Source organism: Aedes albopictus, chromosome 1 (assembly GCF_035046485.1).
Source record: "Aedes albopictus strain Foshan chromosome 1, AalbF5, whole genome shotgun sequence".
In the NCBI taxonomy this organism is placed as follows: domain Eukaryota; kingdom Metazoa; phylum Arthropoda; class Insecta; order Diptera; family Culicidae; genus Aedes; species Aedes albopictus.
In genome coordinates, this window is record NC_085136.1 from 14,950,293 (window position 1) to 14,966,175 (window position 15,883).

The 15,883-nt window shown below is 39.0% G+C and overlaps 1 protein-coding gene across 2 annotated transcripts in view; it reads left to right on the forward strand.

Moving 5' to 3' along the window:
• Window positions 1-7,794: 7,794 nt before the first annotated feature.
• Window positions 7,795-15,883, forward strand: part of LOC115256846 (zinc finger protein 2) — a 100,569-nt gene continuing 92,480 nt past the window's right edge. Inside the window, exon 1 of one of the 2 annotated variants that reach the window (XM_062843766.1) lies at window positions 7,795-7,850. The gene's annotated coding sequence lies outside the window, so the exon portion shown is untranslated. The remainder of the gene's footprint in view (window positions 7,851-15,883) is intronic. The other variant, XM_062843769.1, reaches the window with a different exon arrangement.

A 15,883-nucleotide genomic window follows, 5' to 3' on the forward strand; every position in this document is an offset into this window, starting at 1 on the left:
GCCGTGTTGGCAGAGGAAGCTCTCAATGAATAACTGAGGAAGTACTTATAGAAAACTAGCTGAAAAGCAGCCCGAGCAGGAGAAAATAGCTGAAGAATAACAAACTCAGGTATGAAAAACCGAATACCTACAACCTGAATGAGGTATTAAGAAGCCCTGCATAAGAGGTAAAATACCTAAAATAATAACTGGTGTATATTCAGTGAATAACACGTGAATAATGACACCAGGTATGGCAATACCTAGATAATAATCTGTGATTTTTTCATACAAATAGTGATTTTTCCATAATTGAATAATACCTCAATCAGTCCTCAACACCAAACCAATAACTCGATGAGGTATTTAATCAATACCTGCAAAATACCAAAGTAAGTTGTTTTCAATTCAAGAATAACCGACCAATATCTATTCTTGGTATGATACCTGACTTTGGTATGCTGCAGTTATGTGTCAGTTACTCGTCCCTGCTCGGGAGGTTTAGCCAAGTGAGGATGTTAAGACAAGAAAAAGATGAACAATGATTTTTCTAATGTTTTCCAATAAATTAAAGGAATCTAGTAAATAGTAAACTGCCATTGATAACAATACAAATACAATTTGTTTAATGGGGTCAATTGAACCGATGTTAAAATAAACATGCAATAATATTTGTTGTTATGTAAACAGATTTCGCCTTTGAAAAACCAAAGAATTCATATTTCTCGGTAACATTTTTCTCCAGCATTTACAGATACTAATGGCCACATGAATTGTGAACGATTTATGGTATGGATCATACGACCTGAGGTCTGACTTGTGATATTTGGCAGTTATTTGAAAAGATTGAAGATAGATCTTATCAACAGCTGCCAAGCAATACATACCAGACATACATCAGAGTGTTTGATTCTTATCATAAAATGTGCATATCATTCTGGCGGACGTTAGTGCTCGTAAATGCTGGATATAAATGTTAGCGGGAAATATAAATTCTATGAATTTTCAAAAGCGAAAACTGCTTACAAATAACAACAAATATTATTGTATTTTTATTGTAACAACGATTCATTTGACGCCATTCAATTAATTGTATTTGTATTGTAAGAACAATGAAAAAACATTAAGGTATATTGTTTTCTTTTGAAAATTGCCCTAAAAATGTCTCATAAAAACACAATACATTCTATTGTTTTTCGCGAAAAAGTGTATGAAAATTTTCTCAAAATTTTATGGTTAAGATACATAACGACCACCATTTTTTATTGTAAAAGTGCCATTTACCATTCGCCGAATGGTATAGAACAATAGGGGTGATGGTGAGTGTGCTGTGTAAATTACAATATGTTTAATGGTGAATATTTTTCGAAAAAATGGTGTTGTAACAATAAAATTTATCGTATTTTTATAATACTTTTTATCAGGGTGGACGGTGATGGCAATATCTTCCAATATAAGGCCAGGCTGGTTCCCATGGATTCTGTCAGAGATATACGGTAAGGACTACGACGAAGTGTTTGCCTCCGTTGGGAAGCAGACTACCGTCCGCACACTGCTGTCGATCGCCGCTAGAAGGAAGCTACAAATGAAGCACGTGGACGTCAAATCGGCTTACCTGAACGCTGCCGTCATACGCATATTTGTCCCATGTTATATGGGAATCCCATATAACATGGGACAAATATGCGTAGAACGGTAGTACAAAGGTTAGTAGGCACCATTTGTGAGGCAGTTGACTGGATTCCAAACTGGTGTCAAGGACGATGTATGTCCAAGGTCGTGACCCAACCTGTGAATTCGGGCTGTATTCACTGTCGTATGCCGCCTTAAGCTCGTTGAACAGGTGATGTGTTGAAACTCCTTCGTTTTAGATGGCAGACGACGGAAGATGATAGCATTTTGTAGTCGTAGTTTTGGAATTACGGTCGAATTTACAAGTTATAGTGGAAAACCTGACAGAAAAGGGGTCAAAACTTTGTAACGTCACGGTAGAATGTGTCTAATACATTCATCATAGATTTTTCCTTCTTTTAATCATAGGCTATTTTTTTTTCAAGTTGTACTGTCATAAAAAATAGTGGCATGACCACTAGTTCATAATCTTATACATTATTCTTCGGCCACATGATCTGGAACCAATAGTTCAATAAAGATATTTTTGTTCTTTTGGCTATTGGCTGTTATTTTTATTTATATTGGTTGGATAGTTTGAAAAAGCGTCCAGGAATTTGATAAACTTAGATATCTTTACAAAAATAGTGTTTATTTTCCACTAAGTGTACTGGTTCTCTAAAAGGCAGAATGAGATGTTATCAGCCAAACTCGTTCATTCCGGGAGTAACGGCATGATTTTCCTGCAATTAAGCAAATGTACAATTTATTATAAGGAAATTTGTTATGGAATTCGGGGAAATGTCATAGAGTCGCAGCGCTGAGCAATTCTGATCGAGAACCATCAGCCAAATTCCCACACTCTCTTGTGCTTCTGGTCTCTATTCACATTACTTATGTGCATTACTGCCACAAACTAGTTCTTCTTTTGGTTCATCTTGTCAGAAATCCGGTTCATCGGCATTTACTTCAGCATGTCATTCATTTCGTATATCTAGTATTGCATCGTTATTACTATAAAACCAGAAGGGTGATACCGGTGTCAAACTCGGTATATTGCCGCTCTTACCATCCTTGTTTTTGATACCCACTTTCTAGTCAGATTACTCTACTTTGCTCCTGATTTTCGGGTGTGTGGCCTTGTGTGTTGCTATGCTTATTTCGCAAATTACACATTTCAATCGAAATGATTGATTTTGTTGATTATTTCTTTTTGTTTATCACTTTGTAAGCTATACACGTAGCGGCGAAGCATTGTCGACGTTTCACGTTCATTGTTGTTCTTTTTGACACGATTTTAGCAAAAAGAGCAAAACATTGGACGTTATGTTGAATCGAATACTGGGGTGATGATTCTGGTCCTTTTTCATGTCCCTTCAATGATACTGAATCAACAATTCCTCGCCTCGCCAAGGCCCGTGGCGCAGTGGTCACACGTTCGCCTCATAAGCGGATGGTCATGCTTTCGATCCCTGCAACGGCACTTGCAATTTTTCTTCAGCTGTTTTTCCCACTGAAAATCTCAGCTCAAGCTCAAGCTGGAAACAGCGGAACCTGACCTTAACCTATACTGTAATTTAGGTTTAGTAACTGACGAGTAATAAAAATCCTCGTCACAACACTCGGATCATGGATGCAGTCGTCCATCCTTGGGCCGCGTCCAACATTTGCAAGATTGTTCTGCACCTGGACCACCCATTTCGTACCTGCCCTCCAGGTATTCTTTGACCATCCGGATCTCTTGTGAACACCAGCTCTGCAGGGTTGTTGTCCATCATTATCACATCCATCGTATCCCTCCAGCTTTTGCGACTTTTTGGTTGCTAGGTTCGCCGTAGATTTCAGCAAGCTCGCGGTTCATTCTTCGTTGCCTCACACCATTCTCCTGCACACCGCTCAAGATGATCCTAAGCATCCAACGACATTTCGAGTGCTTGCATGTCCTCCTACAGCAGAGTCCAGGTCTCGTGGCCGCGGAGAACCACCGGTCTTATAAGCGTTTTGTACATGTACTTATAAGCGTTTGATGCGAGGGTGAACTTTTCTCGACTGTAGGTTCTTATGGAGCCCATGGTAGGCCCGCATTCCACTGATGAAGCGCCTTCGTATTTCACGGCTAACGTTTGTGTCTGCCATTAATAAGGGTTTAAGGTAAACGAATTCTTCCAGCACCCCGAACGTGTCCCTATCTATCGTAACACTGTTGCCTAGGCTTGCCCTGTCGCTCGCAGTTCCACCTGCCAGCATGTACTTCGTTTTCGACGCGTTAACCATCAGTCCGACCTTCGTTGCTTCACTTTTAGGTGGGTGTACAGTAGTGTGGGTCATCGGAAGCGTTTTCTCAGATCAAAACTTTTTTGGTTCCGTTTCGGGTCCTGAGTGTCTGTGCAAAATTTGAGCACGATCGGTTGCGTCTACACTTTGCGCATTGCAATTGAAATTTGTATGGGATTTTGTATGGGAAAACATACTTTTTTGCATTTTAGCTATAAGTTGAAAAAGTTTGTCTGAAACTTTTTAACCGATACTGTAAAATGATAGCCTAGGATGTTCTGAAGAACTTTGTTGAAGACCGCAAAACGATCCGATACTTGTAAAAATAGTTATAACCAACGAACCGCATGCATGTGTTTATGTTTTAACATGTAAAGGAATAACAATAGCAACAAAATCATGATGTTTCGCCAAGCAATGCCAACGCTATAACTTTTTTTCATAAGCATCAGATCACTTCGCGGTCTTCGACAAAGTTTTTCAGGACACCTTAGGCTATGTTTTCACTTTAACGGTTTAACGGTTTTAGAAAATTTCGAGCTTGTTATGCGAGAAATGCGAAAAAGTGTGTTTTCCCATGTAAAACCCCATACAAACTTCAAACGCGATGCGCAAAACGTAGACATAACCGATCGTGCCCAAATTTTGCACACTTATTTGGGTCCTGAAATGGGATCAAAAAAGCTTTGATCGGATGGGATACCATTGAATTTTTCACTTTTCCATATAAACGATGACCCACTCTAGTGTACAGTTCTGCCAACGTTCCAAATGTTCTAGCAATAATGTCCATAACATTCGCAAAACAGACAAGTTGGTCGGATTTCGTGAAAATCGTGTCCTGGCTGTTGAACTCAGCTCGTCGCAAACACCTTCTTGGGCGATATTGAACTGCGAACCGTATACTATTCAGATGTTCTTCGTAGTGCTACTTCCACCTTTCGATCAACCCCTCGTCCGTCCGTCAAGAGGCTCCCGTCCTTATCCCTGCACATTTTGGCTCGCGTCACCAAGCCATTATTGTGAGATGCGTTGAGCTTCGGCCGTGTTTCTTGGGAACGGCACAGCAGTTCCATTCGTTCGTCCTCCGCTGCTGCGGCGCTTTTTCCCCCGAAAGGATTGTTTTTGGACAATTCTCTAAAACATTTCCACAAAGATTCGTACGGAGATCCCTCTTAAACTTCAACTGAAGATTCGTTCAAAATTTTCATTAGAGATTCCTCCAAATGCTCTTCCAGAGTTTTCTGTCTAAAAGCTTCAATGGAGTTTACCATAAATTCTGGGAATTCTTTCAAGGAACATGTTGCCCTTTACTGTCATTTACCAGATTTGTTGGTATGTCTGGAACACTGTAGAATTGACAAAACTAGAGATGAATTTGTAAAAAAAAACGCAACCTGGTGGGATTCGAACTCACGACTCCGTATTCGCTAGACCGGCGCTTTAACCAACTATAAGCCTTATGACAGGCAATGATTCTGAGGAATGGAAACCCAAACTGAATTTAAGCCCTTGAGAATTTCCAGAAACCCCTCCAAGTCCGACATGTTTCCAAAAATTCCACCAAAATTGTTTTAGAAATATTATTCCTCAATTCTTCTCGAAACTTCTAATAGGACATCTTCATAAATTTCCCTAGCAATTACTCAGAAAACTTCGCTAGGAAATGCTTGCTCCAGAAATTTCTTCAATATTTCTGCTGAATCACTCTGGAGATTCTTTCAACAAGTTCTCTTATATTTTGCCAACCTCCAAACATGCCATTGAAAATACATTCAAGAATTTCCTTCAGGAGTTTTCCAAGGAGCTTCTGTAAGAGTTTCTCTGGTTGCATCTGATGGAATTCCTCCAGGAATCCTTCCAGAAGTTTCAAATCCCCAAACGCAATTCAAAAGATTCCTTACATTTTTTTTTGTAGTGACGTTCAAAACTTTTTGAGGTTCTTTGAAATTTACAGGATTTTTTTGAATAAGTTGATTAAAAATTCCTTAAACTATCTCAGAAGTTCCTTTTTATCTGCTACTAATTCTGCTAAGAGTTTTTGCAGGAACTCAACCAAGTATTTCTTTGAAAATTCTATCAGGAGTTAAATTAGAAGTTGTTATAGAAACTTTTTTCAGGAGTTATGTTACAAAACACACAAAAAATATCTTAAGAAACTCCTTGAGGGTTTCCTGCCAGAATTTTTCCAGGATTTTTTCCCTGTTACTATTTCTCTTGCAGTTCTTTCAACAATATCTTCCAAAATTTCTCCCGGAGTAAAATTCCATTGAGAATGACGAAATAAAATAACACCTTCTGAAGGAATTCCTAGGATTTTCCGAAGAAATGCCAAACAAAAAAAAACTGAAGAAACCACTAGCGAAACTTCTGAACATCTCCTAGATGCGTCTCTTTTTGAGCATGTCTTCCCTCCCACTTCTGTGCACTCACTTGACCCAGAGAACCTCCTGGAACAATTTCTGAAGAAACACCTAGAGCAATATTGAAAGGAATTTCCAGATAGATTATTGCGAAAATTCCTGGAGAAATTCGAAGGACCTCCTCAAGGAAGTCCTAAATGAACTTCCAAAGAAATTTATCATTTGACTGCTATAGAAATTCCAAAAGAACTCCCGTAGAAAATCCAGCAGAAACTTTTGCATTAGTTCGTGGAATAATTCATGAAGGAATATATGCAGGGACTTCTGAAAATATTTATGCATTAATTACTGGAGAAATAGTTGAAGTTAAGTGTGGGAGCATTTTTAGAAAAAACTGCCGAACAAATCCCTGCAGGAGTTTTTAGAGCAATTAGTGGGAAAAAAAACTATTGGAGGAGTTTGTAAAGCAACTCGTGAAGCAAATGCAGAAGAACCCCTGAAAAAACGCCCAAAATAATGCCTAAACGGAATCCTGCAGTAATTTCTAAGGGAACTCTTTTATCGCGCTTTTACGCGCTTTTACGAGCGCTAAAGGCCGCCAGAATGTTAATCTGTTTTCTGGTAGGGATCAGCCGATTTGACGTTTGGCTTGTGTCGTTTGGCAGCTGATCGAAAAGATCGATCATCGTTCCTATCGGTCAACTGTCAAACGACACAAGCCAGATGTCAATTCGGCTGATCCCTGCCAGAAAGCGAGAAAGGTTCTGGCGGCCATTAGCGTTCGTAGAATGCTGGATATAGAAAAAAAATCTGAGGAAACACCTAGAGAAATTCCTGGTTGATTATCTAAAAATATTCCTTAAACCAAATCTCAAGGAATTCTTGAAGGAATTGAATTTATCACGCCGAGCTGCAAGAAGTATATTTTAGATCTGTAATGTGCGCATTACGCTTGAGTTTTGAAATTCATTCATTCTTAACGGTCTTATAATAAAACTTCGATGATAGAAACCGAAGTAGTGAACTAGCTTCAAATGAAATGAAAGAAGAGGAAGATTACTCCCAAGAAACAGAGAAACCTGAATCACAGTTTCTTAAGTTGAAGTTTGCTTAGGAGTTGTTTATTCTACTCTTATTCAACTAAAATGTTTGCTGGGCTGTTAATATTATAGATAGTAGAGTAAACATAGATCCGCGGACACCGCTGACTAAAATGTTTCAAGGGTGTAAGTAGTAATATTCAAGAGTGCGACGGTTGAATATGACGTCATGCGCTCCATTGATGTTGTCCAAATCGTGACGTCATGCTCGTTTGGATACAGATTTTGACAGTTCGTTTGGATACAACGGATTCATCAACACGGATCTATGTTTACTCTACTATCTATAGTTAATATCAATGTGAAGTCACAACACTAGTTTCACACAATTCCAACAGAGTGCTCTGCTATACCACAAGATGGCCCATTTCACACCCTGACATGACACAGCCTACCCTGCGCATTCGTGAGTGCCCGTGCGGCACTCCCTCGTACCCAGTCTGGACCGAGGAAAAAGTCAATGTAATCTTAAGAATAGCAAACTCAACAGCTTCATTCGTGCTATCGCTGCAGAATTCGAATGGTTCTGGATTACTTTGGCTATTGGCTAAGTAGAATTAGTGCGTAGTGTGTAGTGCGAGCCGCGGGCTATCGAAATTTGGTAAAATCCGCCGGAAACGACCCCGGAAAGGGCCATTCGGGGGCGTTTAAAGTCCGCGGGGCCAGTTCGGGGCCCTGGTCGCTTTTTTTCTGGCTGAAGGAAATGTCGTCCGTTGTCTCTTGTTGAAAAATTTACTGCGCGAGTGCTCTGCAAACGGAGTGGATGGGCGTGTGTGCGTGCGTGGATTGGACGTGAACTCTCTGTGGGAGTGTGTTGGTGTGAGTGCGAAGGTGTACGGATAGGGAAAAAGTGGAATGGTGTTTGCGATTTTTTTTCGTTTTCGGTTTCTCTTGGTAGCACAGAAAAGGCAGGAGTTGGAGTAGAGAAGAGTGAGCCGACGGTTGTGGGGGTGGTCCGCCCGCTGCTGGAAGGGAAGCCGAGCGAACGAGATTCAATTAAAGCATCATTTGATAATGGATGACACTTTTTTCTGTATACGATTTCGGTGTGTTTGTGACTCGTGTGTCGCGTGAGACAGGTTTTTTCGGGGCTAATGGATGCAGAATGAAATCACAAATTAGTGCGATCGGACGGACGGACGGAACAGTTATTCACGAGAAAGCAGAGACCAAAGCACTCTTGGCCACTGCCCTTTAAAGAGCAAGTTCCAATTAGAATGTGTAAGTTTGAATCGGTGTGATATCAAGTGCATGTGAAACACGAGAAGACGAACAGCGCAGTGCAGAAATACACAGCAGAAGAAGGCAGCTGCACCTTTCTGGAGGACCGTCATCTTGGTTTTTTTCGCTCCCTCATTATCATAAAAAGAGTCTTGTCGCGTCCTACGATATATGGAAGAAAAAAAAACGAGGCTGCTAGGGCTGCTGTTTCTCGAGAGTCCGGGAGGGGCCCCCTCTACCGACAAACCAAGTGGAGGACGAAGCAGGCGAGGATGACTATTCGACGACGGTGACGACGACGATGAGAGACATCAAATCAGCAGAGCAAAGTAGGCGCTGCGGTGGGTGAGCAACAACGCAACGGTGGGTGCTTGCTAATTAGGGTGGCTACTTTGATGTGTGTGGTGGTTATTTTACCTTGGAATGGTATAATTACATGTTTGTCACAAGTGGCGCTGGTTGGCTGGCTGGCTGGCGGTCAGTGATTGAACAATGAATGGTGAAAAATGGGGCAGAAACGTTGTATGTTGAGGCAGAAAATCAAATCGAATGACTTGATGAGGTGGGTCTTGATGAAAACTGTGATTACTTTGTCGGTTTGACGTAAGGTGCTATTGTTTGCATTTTACTCGGGTGGACTGACTCGCTACAAGATTGAAGAAATCGAAACAGTGGAAATGTGTTCGTTGGCACCCTCAGTGAACTGGGAATAATGGCGTGTTTAGCACTAATGTTTAATATTCTTATGTGGTATGTGATGCATTAGAGCTACCTTAAATTAATGCATAACGAGGTCAGTCAATACCAGAGTGGTTATTAGTTTATGATGTTTGACTTTATATTGATTAAACGTGATGTGAATTATGCATGACAATATTGTCAGTCAGATTCATGTCAAACCTAAGTAATTTTCCTGCAAATTAAGCGTGTGGCAGATATGAAAATACTCTGGAACATATTGAATATATTTCATCCTAATTCTGATACAAATTTTGGAGGGTTTGTGCACTCTCAATTTTAAACCAATTCAGCTCAAATTTTGGGAGAAGGCATAGAATCTGGTTACGAATCAAATAAGCTGAACTACGCTATTGTATACATCATATGGCCCACGTTCTGGCTAGTTTTCCCAGTTTCAATTGAACTTTATATGAAACGCGATTTAGGAGTTCGAGTTGCATCATTAGTTTTATTTTATCTTCGAGACAACCTTCAAAATAAAATCATCTTCCCAATCATAAAATTGAGTCATTGCTAAAAAATAAACAACTCATAAGAAAGTGACCAGTTTTCTCAATAATATCAGAAACTTCCAATAAAGAAGTAATGGTGGGAGCAATACCCAAGTAACAATTTCATTGCTGATTGGTTTTGTTTGATTTTTGTTGAGGTTTCATTACAGCAATAATTAAAACTCGCAGTTTTATGACTACTTTTATGAAAACCATTGATTAAATGTTTTATAGTATACTTGAAGATATCCATAAAGCCAGATTTCAAGAATAAACAAAACTCTCCCATATGTAAACCTTTTGGCATTTATTATTACCACAATAAAACTGTTCAAACTCTCAACAGATGGCGATCCGTTCGATTAGTAACGACATCTGTTGGTGGAAAAGCAGAAACTATTACACTGCTAGGTTTATTTCGGTCATCAAAAAAGTAAACTTGCTTTCGTTTTATTTTCGCTGATTATGGTCGTCGCCATGTTGAAGAATCAGATACGTGAATGAAAAATAGTTTATTTTGCTCAAATTAGCACAAATTAATAGTTTGCCGTCATTTTCATAGCATGCTTTACATAAATAAACTCTCTCAGCTGAGTTTTCTTGTAATTCTAGATAGTTTTACTAAATTAACAAATGGATTTATTTCATTCCAAGATGATAATATTCACCATTTTCGAAGCGCATTAATTTTATGTTTCTGCGACCCCAACATTCATGGTAAAATTGAATGCGCATAAGCCTAGCAACAATATAACTGCTAAGGGTCTGTTCCAATTGAAGAATTAAAATAAATTTTCACTTAATCTTGACAGTTCGATAATCATTTCCTTAGAAGAGCTGTTGAAGTGTCGAACTGTCAAATTCAAGTAAAAATTAATTTTAATTCGCCAATTGGAACAGACCCTAAATAATTACTTTGAAATGATCGCTTTCTACTTGCGAATGATATTTCTTCCTGAACGTTACGTGCCATTGATGAAGCTTCTCTGTTTCTTGTGCTGTCATAATTTTTGTATGGCAATTTTTTCAAATAGGTTTTAAAACAGTTTTATTGCTACTCCTAATCCGGTTTGCAAAACCTCTCCAAGAGTGATCCACTTAGCCGGACGATGCTCTTAAAGAGGTTTTGATGTATGAATCAGTTTTATTGCAAGTTTTATTAAATTGATCATGAAAACCTCTTAGAGCCGAACAAAACTTAGAATGTTACTTGGGAGTAATACTGTGTCGAGTGAACGATCTATTAATTTTTAAAAATTTTTGTTCGAATGTTACCAAATAACCATTAGCTTTGAGTAGGTTACAAAAAAGCTTCTGTCAAGCTTGAAGACTCAGGCATGGATATGTATTAGTTTTATTTTGGTTTTACTGGAATTTACTAAAATTTATGGTAAAACCGACACATGGGTCCTTACAAACCTTCATTTGTGGAGAATAAATAATCATTGAAAAAAAACACGATGAAGTAAAGTAGTATGTAAGACATATTTTATCAATTTAACCCTCCTTGTGCATTGGGGTCGTTTTTGACCCAAACCGCAAACTAAATACGTCAGCGAACTGTTCCCAACGTGATGTATTAAGAAGATTAAAGTATTTTAAACGTAAAGTGCAAATGAAAAAAGCATCACTCACCATTTCGTACAGGCTACGGCAAAAGAGCCCTTCGCATTAGCTCAACGCTGTACTACTCTTAGAAGTCTTAGAAATTATTTCGAATAAATAATATGTTTCTTGAAACCATTTTTTTTTCGGTGCTACTTTCTCAATTGTTTTTTTTTTTTAATAAGCAAAGTTGTAGAAACAAAAAAAAAATACTTTTTTTTAAGAAGAAGATGTCAGACGTATTGAAGTTTCTATGATCAAAGTTTTGTTTTATTAATCACTTTCATCAAGATTTTTTTTTTAAATTTTGCTGTTGAATTCTCTTTCGAGTTTTACAGGTTAAGACCGCAATTTTCATTAATTGATTATCAATATTTGCACCTTAACCAGCCGAGTGGAAGTTTTACTTAACTCCAAGAGTAATACCTACTTTTCAAATACTGGCGTGAGTGAGAAATGGACAAATTGGAGTGGATTTTGCGAAAAAGTTACTCGTCCTCTCGGTGAGTCTCGAACTCACGACTCCGACTCACTAGACAGGCGCTTTACAAACTACACCACGAGAAGACTCGAAGGTGTAGTGACTAACCTGAATTCAAGCTCATCTCGAAATTCTGCGGTTTTCTGTTCCACAGACTGCAATTTTCTCGGATGAATCTGATGCCGATCCACACTACGCATCTATTCCATATGTTAAGCCTAGGCGAGAGTGCATTGTTTTTAGTGTGTTGGAAGTCCACACACCTTGATAATCAATTAATTAATTATGTCATCGAGCAACGGACTGATGTTCCGTAACCGGTCGTTTGAGAACGTCGGGACCCGTTGGAAGCTTTCCACTCACCGCGCGATCTCTTCGACACAGTCGTCGATGAGTTCCAGCACAAATTCCGGAATTTCCAGTAGAAGTTCTACCCTTAATTTCTCCAGAAGATTCCCGGAGAACTTCTCAAGAAATTCCACCGGAAGTTCTTCAAGACTAGAAGACTCACCACGAATACTTGCTGGAGTTCCACTGGGAATTCCATAAAACATTTCCGCTGGGAGTTCGGTGAAGAGTTCCTATGGGTTCCTAGAACGATGTTTTCTAGGATTCTACTGGCAAATCCACAGATAAGTCCTCTAGGATTTCAACCGGGGAATCCAATAATAGTTCCACTGTGTATTCCTTTTGAAGATACACTGAGAATCTCTCTAGAAGTGCGATCGGAAATTCTTGTGGAAATACAGGCGATTACTTCCACTGATGTTTCACCAGGAACTTCCACAGGAGTTTCATTAGATGATCTTCCAGAAGTACCACCGGAAAATCTTCCAGGAGTTCGAACAGGAATTCCCGCAGAAGTTCCACCGAGAATTTCTGAAGAATTTTCTTTTGAGATTTTCCTAGAAGTTCTGCCGAGAATCCCTCTAGGATTTTCACCGAAGATTGCATGACTCTCGAAGTTCTACTGTAAATTTCTCAAGAGTTGCTGCAAAAATTACTTTAAGAGTTTAAAAGTTCTACAGAAAACTCACGCAAAGGATCTATCGGGAATTCCTTTAGGAGCACCCCTAGAAGTTTCACTGGGAATTTCATCAGCAGTTCCAAAACTATTTTTTGCAGGAGCTCCACATGGAAGTAAGTTCCTCTATAAGTTTCTCCACGAATTCTTCTTAGCGCTCTACCGGTATATACTCCACGAATTTTTTTTTAGAAGATCAACCAAGGATTCTTCTAGTAGTTCATCCGGAATTCCCCAAGGTGTTCCCCAATTAATACCTGAGGGAGCTCTACCACGAACACCCGCAGAAGTTGCACCGGGTATTCCTGTAGATCCATCGTAAGCGCATCCGGGCTATCCATAAGAAATTTCTGTTGGTAGTTCCACCGGAAATACCCCGAGGAGGGCCCTTATGGTCGCTAAGGTAGCGCACGGGTATTCAGCAAGACCATGCTGAGTATGACAGGTTCAATTCCTGGCCGGTACAGGAACTTTTCGTAATGGAATTTTCCTTTACTTCCTTCAACATAGAGTATATTCGTGTCTGTCAAAAGACATATACATGCAAAATGGTCATTGGAAGAGGAAGAATAACTGAGGAAATGCTCATGGAGCACTAAGCAGACACGCAGGCTTTGTTCCACTTGGGACATTACGGCAAGAAGAAGAAGGAAGACGAAAAACCCACAGAAGTTCCTCTAGGAATTCATCTCGAAGTTTCGCCAGAAGCTCCTCTAGGAGTTTCGCTATGACATTCTCAAGGAGTCCTCCAAGAATTCTTCCAGGAGTTCCATCAGGAATTTTTATACCTAACAATTTTACCATGAACTCCTCTAGAAGTTATATCGGGATTTCTTCTTAGAATTTCACCGAGAATTCCTCTAGATGCTACATCCAGATTTCTTCTTGGACTTTTACCAGGAAATCCAAGCGCAGTCATATAAGACTTACAACACACCGCAAGTGTTGGTTGTATAACGAGTATCTGAACAAAATGCTAAAATAGCGTCAAATTACCTTCTATACAACCAAAATCTGCACTGCCAATGTCATTTGGCATAAAGCCATTTGGCATAATGACCAGTCCGAGGACGCTCTTAAGGTAAAGGTCCCTTGTGTTCACTTTCCAAATTCTGCATTTTGCCTCAGAGGCGAAAATCATTCCTCTATAAGTTTTTCTGCAGAAATTCCGTCAGTATAGCTTCCTGCAACTTTTTCAAAGATATCTCTTGGAATACCATTCACGATATCTCACCAGATTCCAGCCTATTTTTTTCACGACACTTTCTTGGTATTCCTTCTTGAATACCACCCGGAGATTCTTCCGAATTCCTATACCCGTATTTTTTTTTCAAGATTCGAAAAATTCTTTCCAGAATTCTGCAGAACATTGTGTTCTGATTTTGTATTCGGTACTGCTTTCAGATTTTCCCGCAGTTCCTCCTGCTTTTCAAGCAAAAATAAAAAAAAAATATATCGTGGGATTTCTCCAGGTTTTTCCGGGATCTCTTCAGAAAAGTTTGTAAGATATTCTCGTAAAGTTCTTTCTTCCTGGAAACTTCTACAAGATTTTCTTCCGAAACATTTCTTAAAGGTTCTCGCAAGACTTGTGTTGCAGGATTCCTTCCGGTGTTGCACCCAGGAGGTCTGTCATAGTTTTGCTGCTTCATGCTCTACTTTGTCCCTATTTTTTCTGGTGTTTTTCCCTTTTTATGATTTTTAAAGTTTTTTCTGATTTTTTTTAAAGTATTCTTCCCAAGATGTCCTTCAGAGATTTTTCTAGGTTTTAATTCTTAGTCGTTTTTTGAGATTTTCAGCAATGATCCTCCTGAGATTTTTTTGAATTTTTTCCGGCCTTACTCCCAGAGTTCTTTCCGATATTCCTGGTTAGCTACTCCCGAAGTTCTTACAGAAATATTCCTGGGATTTTTTTTTTGCAGATTCCCTTGTTAGAAATTTTGCAAGAAACTCTGGAAAGACTTTTTAGAGGAATCTCGAAAAGAATCACAGAATAAATCCTGATAAAATCGGGGACATTTCATGGAAAAAATGATGGGAGCAATCTCGGCATGAAATAGTAGGGAAATTCCAGAAATCAACATGAAATTTCTCTGGAATTTTCTTGAGCACATCTCTGGAAGAAAACCATCCCGAAAAATCACCAAGAGAATTTCCTGAAGAAACTTTAGATGGTTTTTGGAAGGAGTGTAGTAAGAAACTTCGGCAGCATATCGGGAACAATCCTATCGGAAATCTTGGAAGGGAGTACAGATAATGACCAAAAACAAGCAACTCCTTTTCCAAAAGATAAACAACTCTTTTTCTTCCACAAAAAAAGTTCATCAAGCTGTAACTTTTCAGAGAGTGCATTGAAATTTCCCAAATTTTGACTGTTTGTCACACTATTTTTAAGACAACTAATTTTGGAACGGTTATCTCTGAATCCCATGAACCGAATCGAATGAAACTTTGAACGTTTATCAACAATACATTAATGCTTCAAAAGCCTTTAAAAAGTGGAGCGGGCCTGGTTGGATGGTTAGAACCCTTGACTATCACGCCGAGGACCTGGGATCGAATCCCACTCCCGACAAACTCACAACATGTGAGTTCTTCCTTCGAGGGGAAGTAAAGCGTGGGTCCCGAAATGAACTAGCCTACGGCTTAAATCTCGTTAAAACAGATGAAACAAATTGGGAACTTTTTTAACGTTGGAAAAGGTTATGATGGATCTTTCTCGAAAAAAAAATCTTAATTTTTACATCAATTTCAATACAATGTAGATTTCCTGCTTCTGTTCTCAAGATATCTTTAAAAAGATAGATTAGAGCCAATTTGGATTAAAGGAAAAACAAATGTACATGTTTTTTTGTGTGGCATTGTAAATTTACCTCATTTTTCTCTATATGGCTCAAAACGTCAAACCGGTATAACTTTATTCGTTGTGAGAAAATATTACAACGACGCATTGACTATAAATCAATTGGGTTTTTAAATTTAAAAAAAATCAATGA